A 19369-nucleotide genomic window follows, 5' to 3' on the forward strand; every position below is an offset into this window, starting at 1 on the left:
TGTGTTTAATGAGGTCACAGATTGAGTATCTGTATATTTAAAAATGTAAAAAAACATTTGGGATCTTCTTTTAAAGTCTGTAGACTATACTTATCTTTCATACAAAGCCTATACATGTACATTTAAGAATATTCCAGTATTGGGGCTCCTTTTAGCTCACCAGGTTAAGCAGGAGACTCGTATATTGTGAGGATGATCCATCCTGGCCTCGTTCTGGGATCAGTTGTTCTCTCTTTGACTATCTTGTCATCTTTTGACTGTTTTTACTATAATGAAGGTAAAAAAATGTCCCCAACAATCAGGAAAAGAATATTCCATATTAAATTTTCTGGATTGAAAAAACTTTTGATGTTCAGGGGGTTTTGCTGTTATTTCACAGCTTACTTTTCATTCCCTCTTATGTCTGCTGGCATTATTGTATAAAGGCATGAAATGAAAAATGTCCTAATCTCTCAAATTTATATAAAAAAAATGATTTGTCGTGAGTTTGATTAGGTAACATGACAGAAAGCCTAACAGCTGTTAAAAATAGCCCTCACATTGCATGCAGCGCAGCCATTGAAGAGCAGTTGAGTGGAAAAAGCCAAACAGCAAATGTTGGGCTAAAAGAGGGATATGAACATGAATGTGTTACCGCCACCCCGTCACTCTCTCTTTCCCCACTCTTTCTGTATCCACTTACTCGCTCGCCCACCCTCAGGCCCTCTCCTCCTTTCCTTGCTTTCTTTCCTTTCCTTCTGAGTGACATTTTGGTAATAACAATGTCTGCGCTCCACAGGCCATGCCTCCATCCCATCCTTGGCTTGCTGTGCGCACACGCAGAGCGGGCACGCCTTACATCTATATCAGACTGTTAAATGCCAATAATGACGACTCGGTGTGGTTAAGGAAGTAATCATCTTCCATCTTCTGGGCTCGTCTGTCCCCGTTGGCACTAATGGAGTTATCGTTTGCCAAAGAGTTTATCTGACACACTCGCAGACGCCCTGCTGGTCAGCGTGTGTGAGGACTGGGATTTTATTAAGAAGTGGGTTAAGCCCTTTATATTTGGGCGAGGGTATTACAGTTGTGTGACCATGAGGTTGGGGTGGGGGTAGATTAACGCAGCATTGTTGAACCCTAAGTGTGTCCAGCCTCTGCTGCTAAAATTACAAAGAAATATGAAGTCAAGAAAACGGGCATGTTTGTCAGCTCTGTTTAAGTTTGAGACTTATTTAGAGGAGAACTATTTTACAGAGTTTGATAAAAAGGCAGTCAGCACGATGTTTAATATCTGCACAGCCATCTTCAGTATATCCGCTGGTTTGTGTTCATGCATATAGGGCTGTGTTCATGCTAAAAGTGCACTGCTTTAAATGCACTTCTCTCTTGTGATATGTGTGCTAGCTGAGCTTCTATAATTACCACAGCCTGCAGCGCCTCATGGGGAGCATATTAACACACACGAGTGGAGGAGCAAGAACCAGAGCACATGCACAAGTCATACAGGCTGAGTGCGTTCAAGCACCTCCGACTGCTGATGTGTGGAACTTAGAGCTGGGCGATATAAGATTTTTTTCATATCACGATATGTTTTTTTCATTTCAGGCGATAACGATATATATCACGATATAAGCCAAATAACTATATTTGTAAGATTTAAATGTGCCGTTGCTCACAAGTAAAATGTGAAATAATCTGCAGCTTGTTTTGATTTAAATATTTATTTCCCATAATAAGTTCAACAGGGCAGATGTGTAAGGAACATGAGACTTCAGTTTCAGATAAATAAAGGCAAATATTGCAAACTACACAAAAAGGCAGCCGCTAAAGCGTTTAAGTTTCAAAATAGAACAAACAAAACAGACTACTAAATTGTCAATTCCACTTAGAAACAAAATATTAATTCTAAAAATAAATCTTAGGTCGTTTTACAGAAGAACAGACAAAATTGACTAACTTTTGTCAATATCAAATAAACTGAGAACTAAAAGGAAATTCTCAATCTCTCCTTGTTGTATAGCTTAGCTTTTCAAACAGTTTTAACAGTTACTTTAGTCTGACAAAAGCGAATGACCAATTAGCGCTTTCAGTCAGAGATTGAGCATGCACCGCTTTATTGTATTTCCAGACTTGCTTTCGGCACAATTTACAGTGCCGCTACTATTTTTTGTCAGACTTGAAATAGCGAAATACCTTCACACTACGGAACTTCTGTGGCCCTTCCGTTCGACAAGCTCTCCGGCATTGGAACCATCATCTGTTTTTTTCTTGGTAACCTTCGCTCACGCTCTCGGTTGATTTTTCTCTAGTCGGCAAACTCCTTTCCTTCATTACCGGGCTGCACGGCTGCAAAACAAATACGTGCGCCTTGGCACTTGTGCTGTACGTAACAAGTCACGTGGCGTGGCGCTGCGGCTGTGATTGGTTCGGCTCTGCGCTACTTAATTTGGATTGGCTGTTCCTTTTTTTTTTCTTTTTTTTTTTTAAGAGGACAAGAGAGATGAGGCCTATCGCAATAGTTTAATTTTTCTATCGAGAAAAAGTTATTTCACAATACATATCGTTATCGTTTTATTGCCCAGCTCTAGTGGAACTTTAGAATAATGTATGAATAACAGTGATGCACAGCTACCCACGGATTACGTAACGCTCGCTTGCAACAGGAATAATTCCCCAAAATTCCGCAAAGTGCAAATGTGCAGCAAACTCCATGTAAAGAACGTTTCCACTAAATGATGAAACATGAGGCAAATTAGGTGTTAAAAAATATTTATATTGATTTTAGAAAACAATGGATGTGTTTTGTTTTGTTTTTTCTTTAACTTGAACAGTGATGCATTGAATTAGCTGATAATCACCAAAATAATCAGCTGCACTGGGTTTGGGTTGTCATTGATGAAGAGTTGGACTGAAGTGGTTTAAACACTCGTTTGTTCTACTGATGGAGAATGGCAGAAAAGTAATTTATTATTCATTTGATTTATTATATGGTTTATTTTAAATGCTTTTAAATGGAATATTTTTAGGTTTTAGGTGGAGATGGAACAATACCTGAGCTTTACCCTCAGCCTTATTGACTGATATCGGCCTACTGCCAAACAAGTTGGCATTTACCCAAAGCAGTGGTCGATGTTTTTGCTGTTTTTTGATTAGAAAACAATAAATAATTTAAAAAGGTAAATAGCCTTTGGGCTGTAATTGCCAAGGTGTGAGAACATTTTTTTCTAAAGAACAGAAATTGCGTATTTTGAAATAACAGGGTCGTGGTGGACTAAACATTGGTGCAGTCCTACTTTTACACTGTCGGTCAATCAGATTAATCTGAAACGATATAATTGATTAAGTTGTGTTAAGAGCTGAAACCAAACGTCTGTGATAAATCAGGGTGCTTGGAAACATTTTACAGACTGGCGGTAGGCCATAAAGTCTCAAGATTATATCACAGGATTCCAGCGAAATTTGCGGTAATGATATTTTTGACGATACAGAAGAAAAAACTGAAGGCTTTATCAGTGTATGCAGCTCGCAGGCAGCAGTGTGTGTTAGTTCAAACAAAATGAAGAGCATTTTCCATCCTCCTTTTCCAGTGAGCGTCTGTCACTGATCACCTAATTCAAAGTGTGAATCCGTTGCCATAAGGTGTCACCAGCAGCGTTAGAGCTCAATATTAATAATGCAGTGTATGCACAAAAGCAGCTTAGGCAGTGTTTTCACATGAAATTTTAGCTAAAGGTGCAGCATGGCTGCTTAACCCTTTAGGTTAACAGAAAAGTAACTTACAGTTGTAACTCTTCAGCAGCCTGCGCAATACTGTCACATAATAAAATTCTACAAAAACAATTAAATGCGACTCTACACGCAGTCTCGCTCTACCGCTGACACATTTATTAGATTGTACTGTTTAATAAATGCATCAGCTGACCATCATCTGATTGTAATGTCATAGATTAAATGTATTAGTGGTAAACAAGTCAGTGTGCAGGAATGTGGAAACAATGTGGAATTTTCTCCCTTCCACCTTATTTCACATTCAGGTGTGAATGTAACTAATATATATGCAGTATATTTTGCATGGGTACTTTATGATGTCTGTACTTTGCCCTGAAGTCTCCTCTTGCCTTTGCACAGCTGTGACCTCACTTCTTTTCTCTAACCTCTCACCCCACCAAGCAGCAGCAGCAGCAGTATCCTCTCCCAGCTGCACAGCTGTAATCTCAGGCAGACCACCACTGTCTGCCGCCGACTGTAACCCTGCACTCTTTCTTCTTTTATATTCCTTCTAGGGAAGTGGAGTCTGAATGAACACAACATTGCTTCGTGTGTTTGTGCGTCCCACTTCTGAAACTCTCTTTAAGTGAAGTAATTAGAGGCAAGAAGGCTGGAAAACCTTCAAAAAGTTATGTTATCTAAGACTGGCTGCCGTGTTTGGTATTATGGCTTTGCACGCAATCCCACAAATCACGCTCGGGATTACCAGGTGCACGCTGTTGGGAGGGGAGGATGTGCTGCTACTCATCATCATGATAAAGAGGGGAGGGGGCTAGCATAGATGGATTGTCAGCAGAATCCTGCGGGTGTGTTGAACGCTCATTGTTATGTAATTTCCACTCGGCACGGATTGGTCAAGCTGTGGGCTGTTGGTGGGCTGAGGATGTTAATCTCACAAGCATTATCTGCCTCCCAGAATCAGAGGCTGTTGTAGACAGGACTCACTCATCCATGCCTGCTTTGTAAATTCGACCAATCAGCAGGGCCGGCTTGTTTCCTGTCATCCATCTTGGCCAAACAGGTTTGACCATAATTGGGCTTCACTCAGAGCAGATCCTTTTTTTTTTTTTTACAAGTCTTTTCTTTGATTCATCTGACATCCTCAGTACATTGAGCTGACCCTGGACCGCACAAATTATGGGATTCATACCCCTCCAAAAAAAGAATTTGGTGATAGTGTTAACACTGATTTTTAATAACAAACGTTCACACTACACAATCAGGCAACTAAAGTAATTTTGTAAACAATCCATACAGTGCAAAAGCATGATTGACACGAATTTCCAGTCTGTTTGACCAGAGAGCTCAGTCGCATCGGCGTGCCTGGACCCACTTCAGCAAACTGAAGAGGTGAGCTGGGATGTGGTGTAGCTGGACTCGGGCATGCCTGTGAAAATCATTGCGTTAATTAACAAATCAAAAAGGCACATGAGAGGGTGAAACACAATTAAAGCACAAAATGCATAAAATCATGAACCTCACTGTGCCCTGTGAGAGCAGCTTTCAACAGCTTCTATAAATGAGAATGTGAGTGCAGGCTCATGGCACAAAGCAACCATGGGTAGTGTGAGTATACAATAAAACTGAGTTACTACAAGAACAGCATTTTTTTTTTTTAATTGGTGGAAAAGGTGCTTTAAATGATTTAAAATGTTAGTTTGGGGGTTACTCTTTTTTTTTCCCTCTTTCCTTTTTTTAAAACTCCAAATACTTAAAATCCTTCTCTCTATTTTATAACAACTAAATCCATCCATCAGTTTTCTTAGTTAGCTTTATAAACCACACTTGTGGGGAGAAACCTGAACAGATTGTCAGCTGTTCTTTGCCTTGCACCAACAGCCAGTTAATAGACTGTGGGAGGAAACCTAAACAGGCACAGAGAGAGTGCACACCTGACCACCAACTTACATCTGCTTTTTAATCGGAATAATCCTAAACAATGTTTTTGCAAAAGCTTGGGTCAGTGGCAGGTGAATCGGGTCATGCAGAGCTAATTATCCACCTCAGATGTGCTCCCACTCCTGTTTGGCTTTGATGTCTGATGCTCGCTCGCTCAGATTTCACTGGACAGTTAGCTTATACGGCTGCAGTCAGACACAGTTTATGCTCAGGAAGTTTGGAGGTTAAGCACGTTTGTATTCTCACATGCAGCTACAACGGGTAATGTTGAAAGGCTCAGGGTGCCGGTTCATGTGTGAAAACAGCTTTACTGTTACTCCACTGAGCTAATGATACCTGGAGCTACCTTGTATCACATATCTTTATTGATTTTTGTTCATAATGCATCACTTTGCTGATATGCTTTGAACGCGTCCTTCAGGTCTCCTGCAGAGCAGCATCCTCCCCTCCCAGCTGCCCACATTACTGAACTGAGCATTACTGAGTTTTACTTAAAATATAATGCTTGCATACTCACCTACCCACAGGTGTAAATACTCTATACACAACTGTATATGTATAAAGTGCGTAACCAATCTCATGTCTCTCATGTTAAATTTAAGCTAAATTGATCCCCCAGTATTTGTTTGTGTATGGAAACCCATTCATCCCTCATCAGTCCAAACGCTGATATTCAGGGCTACATGTTATCTCCTCAGTAATAATGACAGCTCTGTTTAGGGTAAAGTCCACTTTTAGAATTAGCCAAGCTGCCTCACCTCAGCTAACTCGAGCCTGTCTCAGGCCTCTTAAATAAACAGTTTGATGAACAGTTTTTTGTCTTTTTCGCTTCATTTGTCGTAACACAGTTTTCCACTATAAATACTATCTCTTTGTTAATATATTGAGAATGAAGCTGAATCCTGGTCAGAGTATTCCTGTGTAATCTTTGAGATATCAGTGTAGTAAACTGAAGTGATACTGCACTTGTAATATCTTTATTACATGCTGACTGCCATAAATCTGAACAGCTGCGCCCTGTTGCACGAAGGTAAATATGGAAATATGAGAAATAAACTTTACATTTACCGATGTTTTTCAGTGGTCCCTGTTGCTGTGCAAACCACAGACTTTGAGCCAATCACAGAAGCTGGAAAGGACTGAATTATACTTTTAATGTTGCTATAATTATATGTTTATTGAAACTGTGTAGGAATAGTTGAGGAGTGTAACTAGGATAAGACACTTTATATTATTAATGTGGAAATGAAATGCACTGTACTTAATTAAAACCAATTACAGTTAATGTACCTTAGTTTAGCTGTGTTTAGGTTTTTTCACCACTAAAAAAACAATTAAGTTTTTTTCCAGTCGATAAATGAAAATTTTAGGTTATTACCTCAAAATTACCCAATACCTACATTTTGAGATAATAAGCTGAATTTTAGACTTATAGATGGGCAGGTTGTGTTTTTTTTTTTTGTTTTTTCTTTTTTCTCCATGCCCCCCTTTCACCCATCACTAAAACCACTGAAGCATTTACTGTTTAGTGCAGCTTTAGCCTTTTAAAAAAAAACTGACAATTTTTCCACAGATCAACCTGTGGACAGATTATTAGCGAGTGTTTGCAGCCGCACTTATTGCTCATGAGATCAGAAGACTCCATATTTCCTTACCCAAAACCATTACTTCTTTAATTTTTGTAAATTGAATAACATTTAAAGTTCAGGGAAATCCCCTGTAAAAAGAAGCTTTTTAAAGATTTCAGTAATTGTGATGTTTGTTATGATAATGATTGCATTGTATAACTGAGCTGTCTTACTTTAGACTATGTTAGTGCGTTACAGTCCTGGTAACACTACATTAATTTTTTGAATACGTTTATGTACAAAATCTTGTTCTTTTTTTTTTCACAAAAAATGTCAAACGTGACAAAGTTTAATTTAAGGTTTTCTACAGTTGGCTAAGCTTTAATTTAAACAATGACTGCAAATATTTGTTAAAGATTTTAGATCTGAGCAGTCATTTCCTGCCGTTTTATTAGGATATGCTAAGGAAATATTGTGGCTGAAACAAATATAAATTCCTGCTCAAGCTAAGTCTTTTTAAATATAAAGTTAAATATGTCTAGAGATGCGTACACAAGACTAAAGAAGAGGATAAATGTTTAAAGACTTCCCAAATAATAATAATAAAAAAAAAATGTGTTCATGAAAGGAAATGATGTAATCCTTGATAAAGGAGAAGTACATAAAGATTTTCTCTTTCATCTGCCGGGGAGCTGAACAATGCTTTTGTTCATACTCTGCTTTTATGACAGGTGGTTGTTTGCTTAAGTGTGGAGGTTTTTGTAGCGATAGTGATGGGTTGCATTATTTTCTTTCCATGCACAGTAAGTAAATATGCTGAACCTTGATGGAAGTGTTTGTCTGTAATCATAGCTGTGTGTGCGTGTCTGTGTCTGCGCTGGCAGGTTGAAAGGTAAACCGCTGTAAGCTTATGTGCGCGATGCTGCTTTTTCTCTTATTAATGTGGAGGACACAGGACCTGTCAGTGCTGCTGTTCCCCTGCTGGTGAAATAGTAATGAGTGTGCATAACAGAGCTGAGCCAGTGTGGTTTACAGCTCCGTCGCACTCGGAGGCAAAGCCAGGACACACATGGAGCGCCGACCGGCTCCTCGTGTGTGCCGGTGATGGAGGCGGAGCAGGAGGCAGCTGCAACCGCTGGAATGAGGTTAACTGAGAAATGGAGGTCAGACTCTGTGAATTTATTTGCTTTGGACATTTTTGAAGATGTTGTCTGTGTAAGTATTCAAAACCTCTAAAATTGAGGAAGAAGGAAACTGGGACAGATTGTTATTATTTACTGTTCTCACTGTGCAATCAGCGGAGGGAACATACAAAAATCTGAGGAATGGGAAAATGAATTGTTGTTTTTAGTTTAGATGCATTTAAAACCTTTACCTAGCTTGAAAATTTGGGTTTTTGTTAATTAAGGTTAGATATCCCAACATTTCAACTTATGTACTTGTTTTGACCCCAGAACAGCAAAAAGAAAATAAAAACAAATTAAAAATTCTGTGGTAGGAATAAGCTTCCATAGATCTGAACTTTTAAATTTTGGACCTGATAAGTAGAAGAACATAGAAGGTAAATGTCGTTAAGAAAGTATGTCCTCATATGGGGCAGTGAGTTTATTTTACAGCTTGACATGATAGAGTCACTATTGTTTACCAAGGTATGAAACACTGTACTAAACTGAATCAAGTATGAGGCCACAGGATGTGAGGAGGTTGTAGTAAATATTGAGTATAACTTTACAAACAAAACCCTAAATATTCTCTAGTTTTCTTTATTGATTTTTGTTTGTTTTTGTTTTAGTCCTTTATTTCATACTTTTGATTTCAGGTACTCTAAGAGAATTCATGGTCTTGTTTTAGATTTCGTTAACTAAAGGCTTCATTAATATGATAAAAGTCAATAAATTATTACCCAGTTATGCATGTTAAACAGTTTTTGCTGTGGATTTTGGTTTTTGGTGGCGATCAATCAAGGCTAGACACCACAGATGTGATCATTTGCCCTTGAGACGAAAGTCATCACCATAACCTCACTAACTGGAATACGCTTTTTATTTGTTGGACAGAAGAGTACTTTTTAATTTTTTAAATAATTTGTAGCAAGAATAAACTTAACTGTGCAGCTACATGACAAGAGAAAAATGCAGTGTGTTGTAAAATGTGCTCATTGAAAAATGCAATAAATGATTTTGAACTTTGTGCTTGGCAGCACAGTGTTCAGCCTTGGTGGTTAGCACTGTTGCCTCACAGCAAGAAGGTCCTGAGTTCAATTCCACCATCAGGCCAGGGTCTTTATGTGCGGGGTTTGCATGTTCTCCCCGTGTTTGGGTGGGTTCTCCACGGGTTCTCCAGCTTCCTCCCACAGTCCAAAGACATGCAGTTAGTGGGGATAGGTTAACTGGAAACACTAAATTGCCCACAGGTGTGAATGCAGGAGTGAATGTGAAAAGAAAAGGATAAAGGATAAGCGGAAGCGAATGGATTGATGGATTTTGAACTTGTTTTTTTTCTGTTCAGATTAAAACTGAAGACATTATGTGCGTAAATAAAATCTTTAACAATTTTTAAGTCTGTTTTGTAAAGTTCTATACAAATAGAGCAACAACAACAGTCCTATCAAATTTGAGGTTACTAATCTTGTAACCGCTGTTCTCTGATAACATAAGTGAGGTGCTGGTACATTTCAAACAAATGTTTGAAAGACAGCGGGTGAATCATTACACTTAGAAATGGTACAGGCTGTGTTTATTTCAGGAACGATGCCCAAGACCGAACTGGTTGGTTATGAAGCGTTTGTACTATAACTACGCTAACAAGTCTGATTTCAGGCCACACTAAGCTAAATAATGTTACACGTCAGAATAATGTGATGTTAGTGGAAGTTGAGGTCCACAGTTACGTTAGTAAATTAGCATTATAATTAATCATTATTATTTGCTCCATTTACTGCTGTCTGGTTGTCTTTCTCCTTTTTCCCCCTCCTTTGTTTGCTATCAGAAGGATAACTCCTCTTTGTTTTCATTGAGTGGGTTGTATTGTTGTCATGAGGTTTGTTTAAACAGAATCATGTAAGCTGCTTGCAACAGGAGTGAATGGAGCCAGGTGGGGCCCCCTTAGGGAGGTCAGGTCTGTCCTACAGCCACTGCAGACTCTGCACATTGCCACTGCTGAGGATTAAAGTTTGTAAGCATTCGAGGTGCCCCACATTGACCTGGGTGTCTTTAAAGGTGAATTTGTGCTTCAGTTTTCCTCTCACTTGGCTGTTTATGATTTATCCCAAACAGTTATTAGAAAAGTAAGCTATGAGAAGATGATATGGAAGAAGGCACAGTTTCATGTTACACTTCAGTGACCTACTGCAAGTTGAGCTGGTGAAGAAAGCTAAACTTGCTGTAGTCACTGAAGAACTCAGTTGTTGTTGTTGCTGTGATTATTTAATGCAAGTCAATGTAATAAAAGGTTAAGAAATACTCCAGTATCGCTGAGAGTGTCCAAACCTTTGACTGACACTGCAAACGGTCAAAACAAAGTTATGTTAGGAGCAATGTTCCCTCTAATTTTTCACGTGTCTGAGCGAACACACAAACTCCCTGAGCGATCCCTTGGACCACTGTGAGCTACATCAGACGTGCACTGTGGTCACGCCAGCATCTAATCCATCCAAGTTACATGGTTTATTAAAATAATCAAATTACAGCATTTACATTTATGTTAGACTACTTTTAATTAACTGCTTTAGCCCACTTTGCAATGAAATGTAAAAAAATCTAGTCATTGACCTGTGAGTATGTTAACACTATTGGAAGTAAAATAACTTGAACTCCAATTTTGAAAACACAACTTTCTTTCTTTTTAAAAAAAGCTCTGACTTGTATTATGAGTCTGTGGTCTGGGAGAGATATATAATGACCAATGCTGGGCAATTAATTATATAGTTACTTCTTCAAAAAAAGTAACTCAGTTTGGCAAACAACAAAGATTTTTGCAGCTATTTTTTTTTAAATGCAGCCAAGGCATTTTTAAATAAACATTTCAAACTATTTACAGAACAATCAGCTGTTCTACATCAAATCTGATGCCACACAAATCATTTTTGCCACTCAAAAATAATTTCTGTCCCCTATAGAAATGAAAAGGAGAACAACAGCCTGATACCTGCAGGCCTGACAACAGGAGATGTATCACTCCTGTAACACCTGTAATTTCAGTACTCGCCTCATTGTTCTGACACACAACAAAACTACACTACACACTAACTACACAAGATTTGCGCTAAACGTTGCAAATCTCTCACATATCAAAGCACCGCCGTCACCCTAAAACTTCCCCGTTTCTTAACAACTAGATGCCACGTTGCCATATCATTTTTTGATTGGTCGACATGGTACTTTTTTGGACGAATAGGAAAGGGAGAGGGGTGGAGTTTGTTTTGCTCACAGGCGGAGAGCGCTTTCGAGCCTTTTTCTTATAAAACGCCGCTTTTACCGTTTCTTCCATCAGTAAGAAACGGTATCCATCAATAAATATAAACAACGACAGTATTCAGAAGAAAACCAAACATTGCATATATTTTTTTTGTCACAACTCTGGTTTACGTGGCCTATCAACACAATTTAAAAACTGGTATAAAGTCCACATTTTCCGTCAATTGTTCCGTATGTATGCTCACATCTCTAATGGTTGTACACGTTGTCATTAACGTGGCTTCACTCCACATCAGCCACGCCGCTTTGCCAGCTAAAAACCGGTGTACATATGGACGCTGTCATAGCCTGTCAACGACGTTGATTAGCTGCGTATATATGAATGTGAATCGCATTATTGGCTGGACTTTGGGATAAGGTGGCATCGTTCTAATACAATATGGGAGCAGCCAGTCACTCACTGACTAACACTGCAAAACAGAATTGTTAAAGTATTAATTTTAATTTCAATTCAGGTTATATTTTTTTTGCGCAACACAGATTTTCTGTGCGCAGAGACCGTGCCAGCAGTGCGCAATTGCGCACGTGCGCAGCTTAGAGGGAACATTGGTTAGGAGTCAAATTTATGTTGAACCTTGGTAAAGTACTGCGCATTGCTTTGATCTGCATGGTGCAGTCTTGTACTTGTTTAATTCTTTTGAATGACTTTATCATTGTAACCTTTTTATTTGTGCTTCATGCATTGCTGAGATGAAAATTGTGAGCATTTCAGGAGAAAACCTGAACCCAAAGTTTCAGTTTGAGGAACATTACCATTAAATGTTAACGTTAAAATGAATTCAAGACTTATTAGCAAAGTTAGATGGACGAAATTAAATGAGACAATTATTTTAAATGTAAAGGCAACGTCTGATTATAGCTCTGACTCAGTGTTTTAAGTTTTTGTGGTGCTTTGTGGTGTCCTTAAATACACCACAAAGCAATTTGAATTTATGTCTCAATAAATCTATATATTAGGGCTGCGTTTTGCATAAAATGAGAATCACGATTTTTTTGCTTAGAATTGAGATCACGATTCTCTCACGATTTTCTTTTCCAATATAAATATTTATTGCACTTATTAACTGCACATCAACTTCATTGAAACTGAACATAAAATACAATAAATAAACATAAAAACAATAAATGCCTCACATTTTGTTGTTGCCGCAAAATGTTGTACTGCTTGAAATTCCGTCTCCACCGTTGCTCGACACTATGTGTATAGAGCAGGTAGTGCAACAATAGAAAAATAGTTGCGGGGACGGCACTGTGTAGCGTTGTCTAGGGCAGGGGTCAGCAACCTTTAACACCCAAAGAGCCATTTGGATATATTTCCATAAAAAGAAAACTCTGGGAGCCGTAAATACTTTTTGACATCTAAAATGAACATAACACTGTATATATTGTTTGTTTGTTTTTTTACCTTTATGCTTTGTGTGAACAACTAAGGTGTGTTGCTTAAATGCATGAAGTGCTACAGAGAAAATTACATTTTATTTATGTAATTAACAGATTTTGAACTTTGCAAAATTCCGCCTAAGTATGTATTTTACCTGGTTAATGTGTGTGGCGGGCGTGGACTGCAGCGCCGCTGCAGGGAGGCGGACGCACCTAGCGGTACCGCAATCACGCCTCGTATATTAACGTCTGTGCCACCTATGCTGTTGTGTTGGTGTGTGTCGGGCTGCGAGCTTTAACACCGCTGTATGCGTAAAAAGCAAACCGTGTGTGAAAAGTGGTCAATAAAAAGATGCTGAAAAGCGTGTTCATGGAAACATAGTCGGGTCTGCCGTGATATGTTTACAATGGGACTTCAGCTCCTGAACCTCTGCGCACAGCGCCTCTGCTATATGTACGAAGTCACTTTCATCTTTACGCACGACTGTAAGCTGTCGTCTGTGAGGCGTGAACGTGTTTGTTTTGGAGAACAGCTGCTGACACAATGTGGATCCGAAGATCCATAATTGGCCTACCTGGGGTTGAAAGTCTTGCACGGCGTTTCGGCGGGTATATCGGCTTCCGCAAGTGTGACGCTTATTTTGATCGATCAAAAACTAATACAATATAATTTTATATTTATATTTCAATATCACAATAATCTTCCAATTTAGAACTACGAGTTAAAAAAAAGAACTAACATAAATAAAATAGACTTTAGCTACTTACAAAAAATTATTTATTTCTCCAAACCACGTGTAGCCGTAGAAGGACTAAAGATCCGCATGCGGCTCCGGAGCCACAGGTTGCCGACCCCTGGTCTAGGGTGTTGATCATTTTCCTAAATACCTCGTTTTGCACAGTGTTGATGGGAGCCATATCTTTGGTCAGGTTGTGCCTGCGGGAGTTCGACGTGTATAGGGAAGCGCTGTATAAGGTTCCCGTTATTGATGTTTGGGTGGTTGACCGGGACGGATTTTCTCCTGTCACTTTCTTGTCATCCCTGACGTGTTCTCCGTTGTGTTTTCCTGCCAATTTGAGCATCACACGGCACAGCTTCTGTATCACGTGGTATAAGGCTCCGCCCTTGTCATTTGTTGAGCAGGAAGAGTGAGCGCTTGTTTTCATGCAGATTATGTCCCGGATCAAAATGCGGTACAACCGTCGTCGTCCGTGTTTTTTTTAAATCGTTGTCATTTGGAAATGAGATCGCATATAAGTATGAATCGAGATCGCGATTTTCTAACGATTAATCGCGCAGCCCTAGAACATATCACTTCTCAAGCAGACACAGAGGCTTTTAATGGCTGTAATCATGCTATGACTTTATAACTGTATTTATTATAAAGCTCCAAAAGTGTAGGTTGTGTTTTTATGGGAGGGACATTTCAACTTTTTATATATATATATATATATATATATATATATATATATATATATATATATATATTTTTAATAATTGATGTGCATAAAACCGTTTCGGGGTCTTTCTGGCGTGTTTTTTGTAATTCAGTTTCAGCTTTAGAGCAGAATTTGTTGTCCCTGCTAAACAAACAGAGCCAAAATTTTATTCCAGCTCCCCGTTGATACTTGAAAGTCCCTTTTTGTCAATATTTAACCAGAACTCTTATTTTTTGGGAAAACTCCTGTTGTGTTTTTTGTATCTTTACCAGCACAGCAAGAATACCTTTCACTTTCTCTCTCCCATTGGGGGCGGGATGACTGCTTGACATATCACTTTTTAATCCGTGCATCACAAAAGTGCAGTTTTAACAAATCCAGCAGTACACACTCACCGTTCCCTAATGTCAGGCCCATAAGAGCTTACATCCACAGCCATCTGCACCGTGACTCATTTCACTGTTATTTCACGCCATTTATAGGCAGTGTTTGGACGCCTCTGCCTCTATTCGCCCCAGGATACCAGGCTGCCTCCTCTGGCAGGGACCCCTGCTGGGGTGTGGCTTTACGAAAGAGATTGGACAATGCGGCTCCAATATCCCAACTCCCACCCCCCACTCTCAATGCATCATTACATTCCTGCTGCCCCTCCCCATCATCCTCTTCCCCAGAGGTTTTGGCCTGAAACAAGAGCACTCGGGGGATCATCTGTTCCCCGAGCTTTTCCTTTCACCCGCAGGCCTCCCTCTCTATCAGTCTTTTTTGATGTACTCCCTCTGGCTGCAGTCAGTGTCAGTCTGTGCCATTTCCTCACACACAAACTCACAAACACAGAGTAGTGCAGACAGACAGATACACCACCGCTACTTGTCTTTGCCCTAGTTGCACCTTCTTCCCTCAGCAGTCTGGGGAAAGGGGGGTGCCGTTCTCATCTGGTGACTCATCCGTTGAGTTGATTTATTAATGTCACTGTGGAAATGTTGCAGTTGGCAGCGTTTCCAATTGCGCATCATGCTTGCAGTGCATTGTCCTTATTTAAGTCTTTAAAGTGGAACATGTTGCTCGCACGAAGCCCGTTTTCACTGCTCTGTGTGTGTTTGTGCTGCAGGTGAGAAGCTGAATCCAGTTCCCACTCTGCAGACCTCTGAGATGGTCAGAAACCACCTGACAGGTCAGTAAATGAACACACTCACACACATGCAAAGTCACAAGCATTTGCTGACCAGTATAATGGCCGAAGTGATGGTGCCCACTGAGGGGAGGGTGTCAGAGACTGTGTAGACGTTAGATGACCTTTTGGTGTGAGAAAAGAACAATTCTTCTGACATTCTGACCTTTTTATTTTCTCTCTGACTATCATAGTTTTTCAGCCCTGAAGCTATTAAACCTCTACTGCTGTAATATTATTCTTTTTATTAGTATTATTATTACATTTTTGAGCATTTTGGGCCTTTGTTACTTAGGGCAGTGTGGAGTGGATAGGAGAGAGAGGGTGAGTGACATGCAGGTAATTGCCTGGCCTTTGCAGTAAGGACTTCAGTATGAACCTGTGCCCTGAGTTCTTTCATTGGAGTTTTTTTTTGGCATCTTGTGTACCTGAGTATATGTAGATAGAAGTTATTTTCCTGGAGTTTCTTTGCAAATACTTCATATTGTTAATCTGCAAACAATTAGTAATGCATATATACATTAAGTTTATTATCACACAAGACTAAGAGAAGAGTACATTTTGATAAGTTTTAGCATGGAAGCAGTGAACTTTTAATTGTTTTGCATTTTTATTTCCTGTAGAATAACTAATTGATACATTTTCTAATAATTTCAGCTGTAGATTTAGGTGTTTTATGTAAATGAGGAGAGCATGCATAAAGCCTTCTGTGCAGAAACCTGAAGTCAGTCAAACTGCACTGGAACACTTATTATGTAATATAGAGAAAGAGCAGCAGTGCAGAGCATTTACACCCCGTGCTAGTCATAATGGTCATAATGATTCGATAACTGAAGTCACATGACCACAGTTTACAGGAACATTTCTGACTTCTGTGTGGTTTTATGTGTTCATAGTGCAGCTGTGTATGTGTGTAATGAACGTGATGTGACCTCATTTAACTGTAATTTTGTAGGAGAAAATCACAGAGGCGGTATTGGTACACTGTAATGGATTCCTTATTCAGTGTCTTTAGTATTCTTTACTGAGTTTTCCTGATATTTTGAAGCGCTGCTTTCCAGTGATGGCTTCTAGAAGGTGACTGAGGAAGCGGAGCAAGCCTGGCCGTCGGATCTGTGTGGAAGATATTAATCAGGGTTATTCACAAGTTATTATTTTGTGTTGAAAGCTCAAATTATACTTCTGTGCTTTCAGCTAAATCTTATTCATCAACATTGCTCACCTCTTCCTTTTCTGAGGCCAAAGAGAGAAGGAAGGTCTGCTTAGAGAGTACAGATAGAAGTGTGGCTGATATGTGTAAATATTTAGACCATGTTATAGAAACTGGCATATGTATTAATATTTAAATATATCCAAAATCTTAAATTAGGCTCTTCCAGCTGCTCACCTGTGGGGGTAAATAGGGTTCAAAGGCTGTTTGTCTGAATGTGTGAGTGGGTTGATATTGATGTGGGTTTCATAGACTCCTGTTTTATTGCTAGATATTCATATATATATATACGGACATTGCTTTTAATCCGCACTGCTCCCTGCTCAGCTGTGATGCTGCTCTGCTGCATGTGCTGCAGAAAGATGAACAACTGAATTTTTCAGATATGTCTCAATAATCCCAGGGATCTTTTTTACTCCATATTCTTCTAAACACAGAAAGACTGGGGGAAAACTTACGATTTAAAAAGTAAAAATACTTTGTAATGGAGCAATTGCAGATTTAATGAAACACACTGCCTACTGAAATGTGTTTAGGGTAGTCCCTAATTTAAAAAAACAAAACACTTTTTTGTTAGAGATTTATTTGGTCTTGGCTTCAGTTTAGTTAACACATGATTAAATCACTTATTTGGGTTTTTGTTCTGTTTCAGCTAATAAATGTTGTGCTGCTGTGCTAACTGTGACCTTTAGCATACCCTTCGTGCTATTTAAAAGCCTGAAAATAAAGAAAATGTGTTGTTTTTAACACTGGAGCTGTAGAAGGATTAATTTCCACCGGATGTGATTGCAAAGCAAGATATTTTGTCCCAATTTTCTTTTTTTCTTTTTTTTTTTTTTGCAATATTTCGTGACAAATGGATAGTCCTCACTGGATCCAGCCTGCAGACATTTGTGATTTTGACACAATTGGCATGAAAGAACTGATTTGGTACAAAAGGATTTTCTCCTGTGCCGAAACAGTTTGTCCTACTTACGGAGACGCCACCGCAGCCTAACCTGCTGTTCCCAGCTGGTGCTGCTTTGAAATGCACGCCCTCCTCCTCCTCCTCCATCTCTCTTCCTCTGCTTTCCTCTTCATCTCCGTTTGCACCTCCTCCTTTCTGAGTCTGTGCAACAAGCTCCGCCCTTTCCGCCCCCCTACCCCTCCATCTCCTCTGCTCTTTGAGCTGCGTCCTCCCTGCGTCAGACGGCTCCATTCATGAAAAGTGTGACGTGAGCAGGTCTTCATCGTCCTGGTGACTATGCCGCCCTCCCACTCACAGCCCAGGTGCTGCAGGAGTTAGAGGAATGTCTGTCATCTTCCATCCTCTGCCTTCTCCCTCACTCCCGTTCTTTTTTTTTTTTCTCCTCTTCTGAATCCCGACTGTCAGTTCGGCCCGGCTTTTTCCCCCCTCCACACATCCCTGCCTCAGCTGAGAGAGGACCATGAATCTGAGCCGTGTCTGCTGTGAGTAATCTGCTGATGCTCTGTCTTTTGCCGTTCATCTGAGTGGAAGCACTGTAATGTGGAGGTACTTGTCCTTCTCCTGCTTATGGGTATGATTTGTCTCTTTTGCACATCACACATCTGCAGGGAGTCTGTCTGTGTGTATAGAGCACATGTCAGTATTTGTTCAGTAGCAGTGCTGCAGGAGTGTGTTGAGCGGTCGTGCGTTGGTGCGTGCTGGAGCTATTTTAGGCTCAGCGGTGACGCCGCTGCTGGGTTCTTTTTTTTTTTTTTTTTTTTTTTTTTGGTGAGGGTTTTTTTTTTTTTTTTTTTTTGATGCAGTGCTTCTCTGTGCCCTCTGAAGGACAGGTGGGATGTAGGTAAAGGTACAAGGCAACAGACCCACCCTCACCTGCTTTATTTTTGCCGGCAAATGCAATAAATAATAATAATAAATAAATGGATAAATAACTCCCCCTCAGTCTGACTTATCTGGGCCACATGTGTTTTGTGTACAGTCACGGTCATTCCACACCACACTGACTTTCCTTCCACTGCTTCTTATTCTTAACTCTAGCATATTTAACGTCCCCCTGCCCACTTCGCCATGTTTGACTTTCCTGCCGCTCTTTACATCAACCTCTGTATTTACTTGGCAGCAGGAGAGCTCTGTGTGTGCCCACCTCTGTCCTCTGCTACTAAGCATGTTTATGTAACTACACAAGATGAGTAGCCAGCAGCCAGGCTTTAGAGGAGAGGAGGTGGAGGAGGGGACGACTCCAGCGTGCGTACATCCATCCATCCATTTGCAAGAGAGCATTAAAAAAAAAAAAAAAAAAAAGCTGGATATTCATGTTTATGAGGGGTTTTCTCCAGAGTGTCTGACTTTGCTGGTTGGGGGAGGTTCACTGCTTAGATTTACATGCATGCTGTGTTTTTTAAGAGCAAGCAGGGATAGCATGAAGCCAGGAGATAACAGGAGCACTAATGTGTATTGATTTTCTGGGCTTTCTGCTGTGCTAGAGAGACTGTTTTTAAGCAGAAGGAAGAA

The 19369-nt window shown here is 39.8% G+C and overlaps 1 protein-coding gene across 1 annotated transcript in view; it reads left to right on the plus strand.

The window, feature by feature from the left end:
• The window catches only part of si:ch211-45c16.2 (mitogen-activated protein kinase kinase kinase 13), a 42091-nt gene that overhangs the window by 2628 nt on the left and 20094 nt on the right, over window positions 1–19369 (plus strand). The window contains exons 2-3 of the mRNA XM_031759057.2: window positions 15621–15683; window positions 18263–18339. The gene's annotated coding sequence lies outside the window, so the exon portion shown is untranslated. The remainder of the gene's footprint in view (window positions 1–15620; window positions 15684–18262; window positions 18340–19369) is intronic.

Source organism: Oreochromis aureus, linkage group 16 (assembly GCF_013358895.1).
Source record: "Oreochromis aureus strain Israel breed Guangdong linkage group 16, ZZ_aureus, whole genome shotgun sequence".
NCBI lineage: Eukaryota > Metazoa > Chordata > Actinopteri > Cichliformes > Cichlidae > Oreochromis > Oreochromis aureus.